The sequence below is a fragment of the Aegilops tauschii genome, chromosome 6 (assembly GCF_002575655.3).
Source record: "Aegilops tauschii subsp. strangulata cultivar AL8/78 chromosome 6, Aet v6.0, whole genome shotgun sequence".
NCBI lineage: Eukaryota > Viridiplantae > Streptophyta > Magnoliopsida > Poales > Poaceae > Aegilops > Aegilops tauschii.
The window spans coordinates 357,506,948-357,521,681 of NC_053040.3; positions in this window are offsets into that span (position 1 = coordinate 357,506,948).

The window sequence follows — 14,734 nt, forward strand, 5'->3', positions numbered from 1 at the left end:
CTCCCACGGGGGCATGGCGCCCTCATCCTGCTCGAGAGCGTAATACCATGTCTGTGCCATGCCGCGGAGGTGGTAAGAGGCGAGCCAGGTACGCTCCGATGCGAGGGTGCGCCGCCCGCGAAAGAACTGGTTGCACTGGTTGAGCCAGTTGAGGGGGTCCTCCGTGCCGTCATATGTGGCGAAGTCGAGTTTGGCGAACCGCGGCGGTGTCTGGGTCGGAGCGCTGTCTCGAGCTGGCTCGGAGGTGCGGAGCAGCGAGGTGGGTGGCGCCTGGTCAGGGTACTCCGGGTAGTGACCCGCGGAGCCGGATGGCCCGCCGAACTGCAGGGACGGAGTCGGCTGTTCCGGAGCCGTGGTGTAGACCTAGGTGGCGAAGACCCGGCTGCCCAAGCTGGTGTGGCGACGGGGAGGGCGGGAACCGGACCTGGTGTATCGGCAGGCCGGCCCATGACGGCAGTCCGGAGCTGGGCAGAGGTGGCGCCTGGAGTTGCAGCTGCTGTTGTGGAGAGTGGGTGGATGCGGCGGTAGCTACGGTGGCAGTAGGTGGCCACTGCGGCCAGAGGGGAACCGCGGCTGGGGGCGCCTGCCGGTGTAGCAGCGACGGTGGCAGCCCGCTGTGGTGCCCCACCTGGAACGGCGGCAGCGGTGCCCTGCCTGGGACGGCCATGGCAGCCATAGCTGGGCCGCGGCTGGGGGCGGCTGTAGGTGCAGCAGCGACGGGGGCCCGCTCGTGTGTCCTGCCTGGAATGGCAGCAGGGGCGTCCCGCTCGGGCCAGACGCGTTCTGGATCGGCCAATGCAGCGCCGGATGGCTGTAGGCGGGGGGCGCAACCGGCGGGGTGGCGTGCGGGCCGGCCAGGTATAGGGTGATGCCTTGGACGGCTGTCACGAGGTCCCGCAAGGTGCTGGACATCTCCTCCGGCGTGAAGACGGGGATCTTCGTCGGCGCGGAGGTGATCGGGGCCGTCGGCGTTGGGGACCCGACCGTGGTCATCGGGGCGGTGGTGATGATGGGCAGCGGCGGCGTGGGTGGGGATGACGACATGATGGAATCTGAGTCTCTGGATACCAAATTGGTAGGAGCTAGGGCCCTACCAGATCTAGGGCGTAGGTTGTAGGGGAAGGAGGGGGCGGACGAGGGCTGGTGCGCGGCGGCCAGCGGCGTGGCGCCGTCCTTGCGACGGGAGCAGCGGCGGCGAAGGCAGGACGCGGCTAGGGTTTAGGTCTCCCGGCTCCCTAAGGGAAGCCGAGCAAATACGGATTGCTTCTTGCTTGATTAGATTGATACATCTCCTCTCCTTATATAGAGAGGTTTACTTGACTCCTAAGAAAACGACCCTAATACCGATAAGGTAATTGGGCTAAGCCCCGAATAATGATAAGATAACTTGGGCCACAGCCCACCTAATATGCCGGTCATAACAATTTGGTATCTATTTTATTTGCCAAAAGTGCATTAAATGCTTTATGAAAATGTTTTTTTAATTTTTCTGTGCTTAATTTAATGTTCACTATGCTCTAGATATTCAGAAATGAATTTTAGGATTTTTTTGTATTTTTAGTATTTCATTTTTGAATTGTTTAGGGCCACTTTTGTTCTCAGTAAAAAAATGCACGCACGCGCCAGCCCAGGAGCCAGCCAGCCGGTGGCCATACGGGCCCAGCCCCGCGGCCGTTTTCCTTCGAGTCGGTCGCCCGCGCCGGACTCCTTTCGCTCGCCTCCCACTTTCGTGACCGACTGGTGGGCCTCGCTCCACCTCGTCACCTCCAACCTCCCGCTACGCCGCACGGGACAAGCCGCGAGCGTGCCCGCCCGCCACCACCGGCGAAGCACCACGGATGAGGCTTATCCGCGGCAGCCGCATCCCCTAACCGCACCTATAAATGCCCCCGACTCCCCTTGTTTGATCTCGCCCACACATAGCCGACGCCATGCCGCTTTGGATCTCGCCGGAGCCGGAGCATCTCGTCGTTGTTTCGTCGCCAGTAGGCCACCCCGGCCACCAACTTCCCCGTCAATCTTCGTTACTCGCCGAGGCGCATCCGTCTGACATGATTTTTTCCTCTAGGTCTTGCCGGAGCGGCCAAACCTTCGACACCAAGTCCGCCGGAGCACCGGAGCGCCACCACACTTCCTCCGCCCGTCCAGACAGCCCGTGCCGCGCCCGACCTCCCCGACCACTTCCCCGCCACCGGAACATGCCGGAGCCGCCGCCCTGCCAACGCCGCCGCCGCCGTCGTTGCCCTCTGTGAGCCGCCCCATCTCATCGTTCAAATTAGTTTAGGTGGTTTTCTTAGATTGAGTCGGTATCGGTTAACCACGGTTTTAGTAAACCAATCGGTTTAGTTAAACCGATCTCGGTTTATTTATTTATTTTGGCCGTGGTAGTTGTTTTTTTATTTAGTGGTCATACGTCGTATAGCTTCCGCAGTGGACGTTGCTCGGCCAACCACGAGCCGCCACGTGGCCAAGGACCTGCTTGCGGTTATTTTGTTTTATGTTTAGTCCCTGGAATTAGCAGATTAGTCCCTGATCTTAGTTTAGCTACAACTTTTTAACCGTAAGCCCAAACTCGATGAAACCAGCGGCAAATTCTTCCTCATAATTAGATCTATCCAGTAATTGCATGTTTGTACATTTTTGCCAGATTCAAATTTAAACTTTATTCAGATTTGAATTGAAACTTTAACTGGCAATATCTCCTAAACCGTAGCTCTGATTAAGTTGATTCTTTTTGCACTTTGTCACTGTAGCCAAACTCTATGACTTGGGCCAATCTCACAATATTTTCACACATTTAGGATCTGTCCATGATAGTTTGACTCGTATGCCTAGTATGCAATATGGTTCACATCACACTTTTTTAAACCCATGTTATATGTTGTTTTGCACTTAGAATATTTTTTGTGATATCTAAGTGTGTTGTATGTTCATTTGGTTTTTCTGAGCCTTTTTGCTTTCCATGTTATTTTGGTTCTCTGAAATGATTACTTATGTATGTTTATTTACTTTGTGATAGATTAGTGCGAAGTTGAATATTATCAATCTCTAGTATTCAACCAGCAGTACCAGGGCAAGTTCATATTTGACCATTCTTTCAATTACCTATGTATTATATCTGCACTTAGTCCTTTGCGGTAGGATTGCATGGTAGGAATTTTATGTCGGATGGCTATGCTTTACACCTAGTAGTTCATTGAGGTAGGTCTGAATCTTACAACTTTGTCACCACCGTTTTACATTATATTGCTTCGTTAAAGCAGATGTGGATTGGGGAGTGGTCATTATAAAGTGTGAGTGACAATGTAGTAAATAGGACCTAAGATAAATAATGAACTACCTCGGCGGAAATTGGTTTGAATGATGGCGAAGTACAGTGGGGCATGCATGTGAAATCCATGGTGGTGCATCACTAGTGGTTCGTCCGGTTAGGATCAAACGTATTTTCATGTCTAGAAGCTTACGCGTGCAGCCACAAGACAATATGGGTGATACGTCTCCAACGTATCTATAATTTTTTATTGTTCATGACTAGGGGGCACCCTGAGGGCTTGTTGGCCCCTCGGAGCTCCTCCAACCCTAATTCTTAGCCTATAAATTCACAAATATTCCCAACCGACCAGAAGCGTCCACCAAAATACTTTTCCGCCGCCGCAACCTTATGTACCCGTGAGATCCCATCTTGGGGCCTTTTCGGCACCCTGCCGGAGGGGGATTTGATCACAGAGGACTTCTACATCAACTCCATTGCACTTCCGATGAAGCGTGAGTAGTTTACCACAGACCTACGGGTCCATAGCTAGTAGCTAGATGGCTTCTTCTCTCTCTTTGATCTTCAATACAATGTTCTCCTTGATGTTCTTGGAGATCTATTCGATGTAATATTCTTTTGCGGTGTGTTTGTCGAGATCCGATGAATTATGGATTTATGATCAGATTATCTATGAATATTATTTGAGTCTTCTCTGAATTCTTAGATGCATGATTTGATATCTTTGTATTTCTCTTCAAATTATCGGTTTGGTTTGGCCAACTAGATTGGTTCTTCTTGCAATGGGAGAGGTGTTTAGTTTTGGGTTCAATCTTGCGGTGTCCTCACCCAGTGACAAAGTAGGGGTAGCGAGGCACGTATTGTATTGTTGCCATCAAGGGTAAAAAGATGGGGTTTCCATCATATTGCTTGAGTTTATCCCTTTAAACCATGTCATCTTACTTAAGGCGTTACTACGTTCTTTTGAACTTAATACTCTAGATGTATGCTGGATAGCGGTCGATGTGTGGAGTAATAGTAGTAGATGAGGGCAGGAGTCGGTCTACTTGACACAGACGTGATGCCTATATTCATAATCATTGCCTTGGATATCGTCATAACTTTGCGCTTTTCTATCAATTGCTCGACAGAAATTTGTTCACCCATCGTATTATTTTCTTTCAAGAGAGAAGCCTCTAGTGAAACCTATGGCCCCCGGGTCTATTTTCCATCATATATTTTCAGATCTATAAACCAAAATATCCAAAAATACCGTGCTACAATTTATTTGTTTTTACTTTGTTTTATGTTTTAGTAATCTTGTATATCTATCTCTATCAGATCTCATCCTTGCAAGTGACCTAAAGGGATTGACAACCCCTTTATTGCGTTGGGTGCAAGTGTTTGATTGTTTGTGTTGGTGTATAGATTCGAGACTTGCATGTACCTCCTACTAGATTGATACCTTGGTTCTCAAACTAACGGAAATACTTAACTCTACTTTGCTGCATCACCCTTTGCTCTTCAAGGAAAAAACGAACACAAGCTCAAGAAGTAGCAGGAAGAATTTCTGTCGCTGTTGCCGGGGAGGTTCTACATCAAGCCTACCAAGTACCAACCATAAACTCTCATCTCTTGGATTACATTATTTTCCATTTGCCTCTCGTTTTCCTCTCCCCCACTTCTAATTTTTTTTCATAAAAACACAAAAAGATTTGCCCTTCTTATTCGCCCTTCTTCCATTCGTCTTTTCGTTTACTTTTTGGTTGCTCATGTGCTAGATCACTTGTTTTGCTTTCATGGCTAGTCCTTCTACCATTGTTATTACCCCTGAAAGTGAGGTTCTCAATATTAAACAAAGGGAGGGAGAAAACTTAAGAGATGCTTGGTACAGAATTTGCAATGCTCAAAATAGATCTACTCGTAAGCAATCTACTACCGTTCTCCTCAGTAATTTTTATGTGGGTGTTGCTGCTTGGTATAGCTCTATGCTAGATACCATTACTGGAGGTAATTTCTTAGGGAGCCATACTTTGGATGCTTATAATGCCATGGTAGATTTGGTAGGCTCACCACCACTCATGGTTAATGAAACAGTTTTAACTTTGGAACATGTGATACAAAGGCTTGATATTATTGAAAATAAAATTGCTACCATAGAGCTTATTGAAAACTTGGATAAGAAGATTCATAATCAAATTACTCAATATGAATCTAAGGTAGGAGCCACTTTAAAATTTTAAGGGAAAAAGAACCTATAGTTAATGAAAAGGTAGATCAAGATTCTACTAGAATTGGCAAGCTAGAAGATATTATTACCAACTTGGGTTCCGCTTTTGCCTCTGTTAAAACTACTCCAAATTTTCCTCCTACTAAATCTACTAAGTTTATTTATGTTCCTAAGAATAAGGGTGAATCTTCTAGTAAGGGAAACAAAGATCTTAAGATGATAAGTGTTCACCCCAACTTTATTAATATTATTAAGGAACCAATTGCCATGAGTGAATTTCTTGATTTTTTGCCTGGGAGTGTGATTATTGATAAAACCAAAGAATCTCCTAAGGGTTATAAGTGTGCAATTAAGGAGTTGCATACCAAATATGACAATACCTAGATCTATGTTTTATGCCTAGCTAGGGGCGTTAAACAATAGCACTTGTTGGGAGGAAACCCAATTTTATTTTTTTGTTTTTTGTTTTTGCTTCTGTTATTGAATAAATACACTGTATTACCTCTGTAGTAATTGTGTTTTAGTGTTTTTAATTAGTGTTTGAGCCAAATAAAGCCTTTGGGATACTTTGGTGTATCGTTGATTTGATCTTGCTGAAAAACAGAAACTTTTGCGCCCGGAAACATAATTTATCTGAGCTGCTGGAACGTGATAAAATCCAGATTTTTTTACACCAGGTTGATATATGAATTGCCTCTGTTATCCTAATTTTTCAGAATTTTTGGAGTTACAGAAGTATACGAAGTTTACATATTACTACGGAATGTTCTGTTTTTGACAGATTCTGTTTTCTATGTGTTGATTGCTTATTTTGATGATTCTATGGATAGTATCGGGGGGTATGAACCATGGAAAAGTTGGAATGCAGTAGATATTACACCAATATAAATAAAGAATGAGTTCACAATAGTAACAAAAAGTGGTGATTTATTTTCTTATACTAACGGATCTCATGAGTTTTCTGTTGAGTTTTGCGTTGTGAAGTTTTCAAGTTTTGGGTAAAGATTTGATGGACTGTGGAATAAGGAGTGGCAAGATCCTAAGCTTGGGGATGCCCAAGGAACCCCAAGGTAATATTCAAGGACAACCAAGCATCTAAGCTTGCGGATGCCTCGGATGGCATCCCCTCTTTCGTCTTCAATCCATTGGCAAATTTACGTGAGGCTATATTTTTATTCACCACATGATATGTGTTTTGCTTGGAGCGTCTTGTATTGTATGAGTCTTTGCTTTTGAGTTTGCCACACTCATCCTTGCTGTACACACCATTTGAGAGGGACACACATGAATCACGATTTTATTAGAATATCTATGTGCTTCACTTATATCTTTTGAGCTAGGCAATTTGCTCTAGTGCTTCACTCATATCTTTTTAGAGCACGGCGGTGGATTTATTTTATAGAAATTGTTGAAGTCTCATGCTTCACTTATATTATTTTGAGATTCTCTAAGCAGCATGGTAATTTGCTTAGGTTATGAATTTAGTCCTAATATGATAGGCATCCAAGAGGGATATAATAAAAACTATCATATAAAGAGCGTTGAATACTATGAGAAGTTTGAGTCCTTGCATTTGTTTTGAGATATAAAGATGGTGATATTAGAGTCATGCTAGTGAGTAATTGTGGATTGGCAGAAATACCTGTGTTAAAGTTTGTGATTCCCGTAGCATGCACATATGGTGAACCGTTATGTGATGAAGTTAGAGCATGATTTTTTTACTGATTGTCTTCCTTATTAGTGGTGGTCGGGGACAAGCGATGGTCTTTTACTACCAATCTACCCCCTAGGAGCATGCATGTAGTACTTTGTTTCGATACCTTATAGACTTTTGCAATAAGTATGTGAGTTCTTTATGACTAATGTTGAGTCCATGGATTATACGCACTCTCACCCTTCCACCATTGCTAGCCTCTCTAGTACCGCGCAATTCTCGCCGGTGCATTAAACCCATCGTATACCTTCCTCAAAACAGCCACCATACCTACCTATTATGGCATTTCCATACCCATTCCGAGATATATTGCCATGCAACTTCCACCGTTCCATTTATTATGACACACTCCATCATTGTCATATTGCTTTGCATGATCGTAAGATAGCTAGCATGATGTTTTCATGGCTTGTCCTTTTTTTATGTCGTTGATATGCTTGATGATTGCACATCCTAGTACACCGCCGGAGGCATTCATATAGAGTCATATTTTGTTCTAGAATCGAGTTGTAAGTACATAAAAAGTGTGATGATCATCATTATTAGAGCATTGTCCCATGTGAGGAAAGGATGATGGAATGATTCCCTCACAAGTTGGGATGAGTCTCCGGACTTTATAAAAAAATAAAAGAGGCCAAAGAAGCCCAAATAAAAAATAGGCCAAAGAAGCCCACAAAAAAGGAGAAAAAATGAGAGAAAAGGGAGAAGGGGCAATGCTACTATCCTTTTACCACACTTGTGCTTCAAAGTAGCACCACGATTTACATTATAGAGAGTCTCCTATGTTGTCACTTTCATATACTAGTGGAATTTTTCATTATAGAACTTGGCTTGCATATTCCAATGATGGGCTTCCTCAAATTGCCCTAGGCCTTCATGAGCAAGCGAGTTGGATGCACACCCACTTAGTTTCTTTTTGAGCTTTCATACACTTATAGCTCTAGTGCATCTGTTGCATGGCAATCCCTACTCACTCACATTAATATCTATTAATGGGCATCTCCATAGCCCGTTAATACACCTAGTTGATGTGAGACTTTCTCCTTCCTTTTGTCTTCTCCACAACCACTGTATTGTATTCCGCATATAGTGCTATATCCATGGCTCACGCTCATCTATTGCGTGAAAGTTGAAAAAGTTTGAGAACATCAAAAGTATGAAACAATTGCTTGGCTTGTCATTGGGGTCGTGCATGATTTAATACTTTGTGTGATGAAGATGGAGCATAGCCAGACTATATGATTTTGTTGGGATAACTTTCTTTGTCCATGTTATTTTGAGAATACACGATTGCTTTATTAGTATGCTTGAAGTATTATTGTTTTTATGAAAATATTAAACTTTTGTTTCGAATCTTATGGATCTGAATATTCATGCCACAATAAAGAAAATTACACGGATAAATATGTTAGGTAGCATTCCACATAAAAAATCCTGTTTTTATCATTTACCTACTCGAGGACGAGCAGGAATTAAGCTTGGGGATGCTTGATACGTCTCCAACGTATCTATAATTTTTTATTGTTCCATGCTATTATATTATCTGTTTTGGATGTTATTTAATATTATTTTTGGGACTAACTTATTAACCTAGAGCCCAATGGCAGTTTCTGTTTTTTTCCTTGTTTTTGAGTTTTACAGAAAAGGAATACCAAATATAGTCCAAACGGAATAAAACTTTCGCAATGACTTTTCTTGGACCAGAAGACACATGTAGGACTTGGAGATGAAGTTACAGGAGTCCCGAGGAGGCCAAGTGCCTCAGAGGCGGGCCCTAGGGGGGCGCCCTGAGGGCTCGTGGGCCCCTCAGAGCTCCTCCAACCCTAATTCTTGCCCTATAAATTTACAAATATTCCCAAACGACCAGAAGCGTCCACCAAAATACTTTTCCGCCGCCGCAACCTTCTGTACCCGTGAGATCCCATCTTGGGGCCTTTTCCGGCACCCTACTAGAGGGGGATTCGATCATGGAGGGCTTCTACATCAACTCTATTGCCCTTCCGTGATGAGTGAGTAGTTTACCACTGACCTACGGGTCCGTAGCTAGTAGCTAGATGGCTTCTTCTCTCTCTCTCTCTCTCTTTGATCTTCAATACAATGTTCTCCTCGATGTTCTTGGAGATCTATCCGATGTAATATTCTTTTGCGGTGTGTTTGTCGAGATCCGATGAATTGTGGATTTATGCTCAGATTATCTATGAATATTATTTGAGTCTTCTCTGAATTCTTATATGCATGATTTGATATTTTTGTATATCTCTTCGAATTATCGGTTTGGTTTGGCCAACTACATTGGTTCATCTTGCAATGGGAGAGGTGCTTACTTTTGGGTTCAATCTTGCGGTGTCCTCACCCAGTGACAATGTAGGGGTACCGAGGCGCGTATAGTATTGTTGCCATCAAGGGTAAAAAGATGGGGTTTTCATCATATTGCTTGAGTTTATCCCTCTACATCATGTCATCTTACTTAGGCATTACTCCGTTCTTTTGAACTTAATTGTCGGTGTACAAAAGTAGGGGCCTTTTCTGTACCCCTTTACTTGTGCACGGGCAATCGTAGCCACACATGCGGCCATGCTTGGCGGGGCAGAGGAAGGAAAGGTACGAGGCTGCCAAAAGAAGCACTCAAGCCAGAGGCATGAAGAGCAAAGGGGCAAGATGGACTTCCCGCGGCAACACCCTTGCCGGGGCAGCCTACATAGCCCCGGCAAGAGCCTTGCCCGGGCGACTTGCCCAACACCAGCAAGGCCGCCACCCTTGAGCCTGAGAGTTCTGACACCATCGACAACGTCGAGACGAAGACTCAGGGGCGCCTGCGTGGTGGCATGCAGATCTTTGTGAAGACCAGAGGCCTGCAAGTCTAGATAAGAACCAGAAGACGAAGACCCCCCGAAAGATCCTTGCTGGGGATAGCCGCGAGGCCCCGGCAAGACCCTTGCCGGGGGCATCTATGGGACCGCGGCCACGCCCGCACCTGCCAAGGTTTCGCCACACCACTGTCGTTCCGACGCGGCAACCAGCCCGCCAACTAGGCAAGCGCCTGCGTAGCAGCATGTAGCTTCTAGGCCAACTAGTCAAGCACCTGCACGGTGGCATGCAGATCTTCATGAAGGACCTGCCACCGCACCAGCACAGCAGCCAGCCAGCCAGCGCGGCACTGCATGCCTCGTCAGCCTGGACACGCGTCAAAGCAAGGTGAGGCGGCGACAGATGGGACGAGCTCTGTTGCCGTCCCCGATAAAGCAAGAGGGCACGTAGGCAGCGCATTAAATGCGTTTGTCCTATGGTGTTAGGCAATCAACTTGTACACTGTAGATACTTTCCACCTCCTATGTGCCACTGCGGCGACCCCTTTGCCATATAAAAGGAAGCCCGGGGCGTACTGTGGGAGGATTCAAACTTTTTGGACTGGGCACGCATAGTAGCTAGTCCAAGAACTGAAGAACACAAGATAAACACAGACAACCAGGACTAGGGTTTTATGCATCATTTGCGGCCCGAACCTGGGTAAAAATCCCCTCGCGTTGATCGCTAGACCTGCTCTTTGCGCGCTCTTCGCCCCCGCCAACCGTAGTAGGGGTCCTCGTGATCCCATAGGTGTCGTTTTCCACGACATCTTTGGCGCGCCAGGTAGGGGGCGCTAGGCTGTGAAAATCTGGTCTAGAAGTTAGCGCATCGACTTCTTCATTGCCATGGCTCCCAAGAAGAAGAAGGCCCAGCGGTCGGCTCGTCTGGAGCCGGTTTGTCCGCGCCAGCGCGGGCAAGAGACAGGGAAGACGCTGGCGAGAGAGGGGGGACAAAATCATCCCCATTACTCTAGCGCCAGCAGCTAGGCGAGCGGTGTCGTTCGCAGCCGCAACAATGATCCGGCTGGCGACGAAAAGCTAAGTCACGCAAAACCTTGAGCAATTTCCTTTTTATAGGGTTATTTTCCTCGAAAGATTTTGCTCCTTGTATGGAGGACCTGCACGCAAAGGAATCTTTCCGCTATTGGCAACACCCTTGTTCTGTTTCGAGTCCGCTCAACAGTTCAAGCGGCTGCGCCGATAATGGAAAGGTGGCTTGCCCAGCAGCAAGCGCCCCCGGCAGGCTGCTAAGGATCCGTTCGTAAAAGCGCTGCAGGATTGGTTTACGCGCCGGCAAACCTATCCAATTAAGCGTAGGGTGTGTACATACAAAGAAAGATCAAATAGGAAGATAACACACACTATTTCAAAATACTGCAAAGTTATATTACATCAGTGGTTGCCGCGGTTCTAACTTAAGATAAAATTGTCTTGGGCATGAACTCGCAGCGGAAATGAGAAACGGGGTGGCTAGTCCCGGCGCTGGCCTTCCAACCTCTTGACTCCGTCAACGCAGCTAATGATGGGCTCGATACGCTCTCAAGTGCCTTGAGGTCCGCATCCTCCGGCAAACTCTCAAGCGCATTGGAGAAGTCGACGTTGGGGTTCCAGAACGCCACCTTGGTGAGCACCTTGGTTAGGGCGCCCCGGCAAACCTTCGGGGCCTCATTGGCCAGATAAGTTGCTCGACTGGAGCGGAGCTGCTCCAGGGCGTCGAGGACGCCCTCGAAGAACAAGGTCAGCCTGGCACTGGGGCTTACGTTCGCCTCCTGGGAGTACCTGAAGTCCGGCATGCCCATGACGGCTAGCTGCATGGTGAGCCTCTCTGCAACGTCGATGAGGCGGCTGGTACAGAGCTTCGTGGTGTCCACATAGTCTTTGTGGGCAGCGGCAGCATTCTGCAACAGCTGCCTCTCGTCCGCAAGCGCCTTGTTCAGGGTCTCCTCACGGGCCCTGACCTCCGAAAGCGTCCCTTCCAAGGTGTCCAGCTTGAGCTTCAGATCGTCGATGGAATCGTTGGCCTCTGAGAGCAGCTTGGTCTTGTCGGAGATGGTGACCTGCAAATCCGCCAGACTGTGGATAGTCGTGTCCCTGTCCTCTGTCAGCTTTGAGATCTCCTCCTTCAGCTCCTTCCGCTCCAGCTCCAGCTTCTCCACCTTGCCGGCTTGGTCCAGGGCTAGCGCATTAGGTGCATCTTTGTGCTTCTACTCCAGCTCCTGGGTTCGCTGCACGACGAGCTTCTCGACCTCCTCGTCCTTACTGCGGAGCGTGGCAACAAGCGCCTATTCATGAGCAACGAGGTCTTCCTCTTGGGTGTCCAGCAGAGCTTGCCGCTGCCTCTTGTCAGCTTCGTCCTTGGCGGCCTGTTCCTTCGCCGCCTCCTGGGTCTTCTTGATGTCGGCCTGCTTCAGGAGGAGCTCTCGCTTGCGCTCGTCCAGCTGATCCTGGGTGGCCCTCAGGTCCTGCCAGGCCTCGGCGAACCAGACTTGCATTTGAGTGACACGCTCCTTAAAGTATGCTTCTGCATTGTCTACGGTCACCGTCCTGGAGTTCACCTTATCCTCGCGGGCACTATGGAGTGCCTGAAGTTTCTGGAAATTGGCGCTCACGGCCCGGAGGAGCTGCTCCTCTTGGGAACCACCGTTGCTGGCGCTCGGTTCATCGACAACCTGGAGCCCGGTGGCGGCAAGGGCCTCATCATTGAAAACCTCCCCTTCAGCTGACACTTTGGTCCTTGCCATCCCCGGGAGGTAAACAAATAGATCATCGCCCACATTCAAGTACTTGCTCGGGGCGGGGGAGGAAGGTTGGTCATCGGCCACCTCCTCCCCGGCGGGCTCCTTGGCATCCTCCTCAGCAGCAGCCTTGCCGGCCTCCCCGGTAGGCCCCTTGGCGGCCTCCTCGGCGGCCTCCTCGGTGGCGGCCTTGGCGGCCTCCCCGGCACCAATCTTTGTGGCCTCGGCTTCGGCATCCTTCGCGACCTCCTCGATGACAGCGTCGACGTCCACCTGGTCCGTTGAGGGAGGGTCTAGAAACCAGAAAGGAGAATGAAGCAAGGCCAAGACCAAAGTTTGAAACAAAGAAAAGAAAGAACATCGCGTGGAAGAGATAGCAAGGGACGGGAGGTAGCCAGCTTACCCGTGCCAACTTGAGGAGAAGTGGTTCCCTCCCCGCCAACGTTCGTTGCCGGGACGGAGCCACCAGCGCCCATTCTTGCCCCCTCTTCCTCCATGCGCGTGGGCTCGGCGGTAGGCGCCCTTGCCGGTGACACCCCTCTGGGCGGCGTGGTCAACGGGGGCGGCGTGTCAGGGGTGGCCCTCAGCGGCTCCTTCTGTTCCCGCTCTCCTCCTTTGAACCCGGCAAGGTCAGCACCAAAGGATACACACCCCAACGCCCGTCGATGGGGAGTGTATAACGGACTCACGCTGTGGGCTGGAGCGGGGGCTGCGCTGAGGGCTGTTCTCCGGGCTGATCACCACCAACGCCGGCGTGCGCAGAGCGCTCGCTGGGGGCTCGCTACCCGTTGAAGCTTTGGCTCTCTTCGCCGCCCTCTGGGCCAGCGTCTCCATGTCGCTGTGAAGATAAGATCAAGTCAAGAAAATATAGCGCAAGCGGAGGGTCAGGAGATGACGAAGGGCAGGGTGCTTACTCGTCCTCCTCCTCTGGCCTCCTCTTCCTCTTTGGGCTAAAGGGCCCAAGATCAAAATCGGCCTCCGGGGCGGCGTCCGCGAGGCGAGGAGAAGGGGATGGAGTCCTGCCCTCTTCGGTGCCGCAGCTTCTGCTGCTATGGCCGCACGCCTCGTCTGGCACACGGGCTCCGCCTGGGCCCATTACCGCCACGCGGTCTTGCCGGGCCAGACCGGCTCGCCGGAGCCAGCCCGCCGCAGGACGCGATTCTTCCCTGGGGCCGAGGAGTCATCCGCATCGGTCTCCTCTTCGGCTGACTCCTCGACCGCTCCTTCAACATGGGGAACCCCAGTGCCGGCACCGCTGGGTTCCCCAACAGACCCCGTCCACTCGGTAAACTCCTTCTCTTCTGCGGCCACGTCGGCCTCGTCCTCCACAGTGCCGAGGCTGCCGGCCTCCTCGGCAAGTGCTGCCTCCTCTGCCCTGGCGGCAATGTACGCCAACTCTTCCTCAATGGTAGCACGAATGAGCTGTGGCTCGTCATGAACATACCTCTCTGACAAGTTGTCGAAGAATGTCTGCACCAGCTGCACTTTTGGCTCGGCCCAGGTCGAATCGAGGCCGTGCGTGTTGAAAACCGGCATCATGGCGATAATGGCGGTCAGGCAAGAGTTGTTGCTCAACGGGACCACCCCCGCTGGCAACGCGAATAGGCTATCAGACATGCCGGCCTTGGCGGTCTTGGTGGTCTTGGCGGTCTTCTCGGCCTTGCCGGTCCTCTCGACCCTGCCAACCTCGTCAACCTTGAGCTGGAAAAGCCTCTGACAAAGATGAGCATGCTGCAGCACCGTGAAGTTGTGGCTCCGGCCGGGGCGGAGCCTCATGATGTCGGCCGCATTCCTGAAGTCCCAGCCGGCCTCCCCTTATTGTATAGTGGGGCGATCCAGCGGCGGATGAAGTCGGCCCCGATCATCTCAAGGGTAAGCCCTGCCGAGGTGAGGCGATGGATCCTGGTGATGGCAAACGTGAGCTTCCGGTCGTCGGCGTCGAGCTCGCCCCAGTCCTTG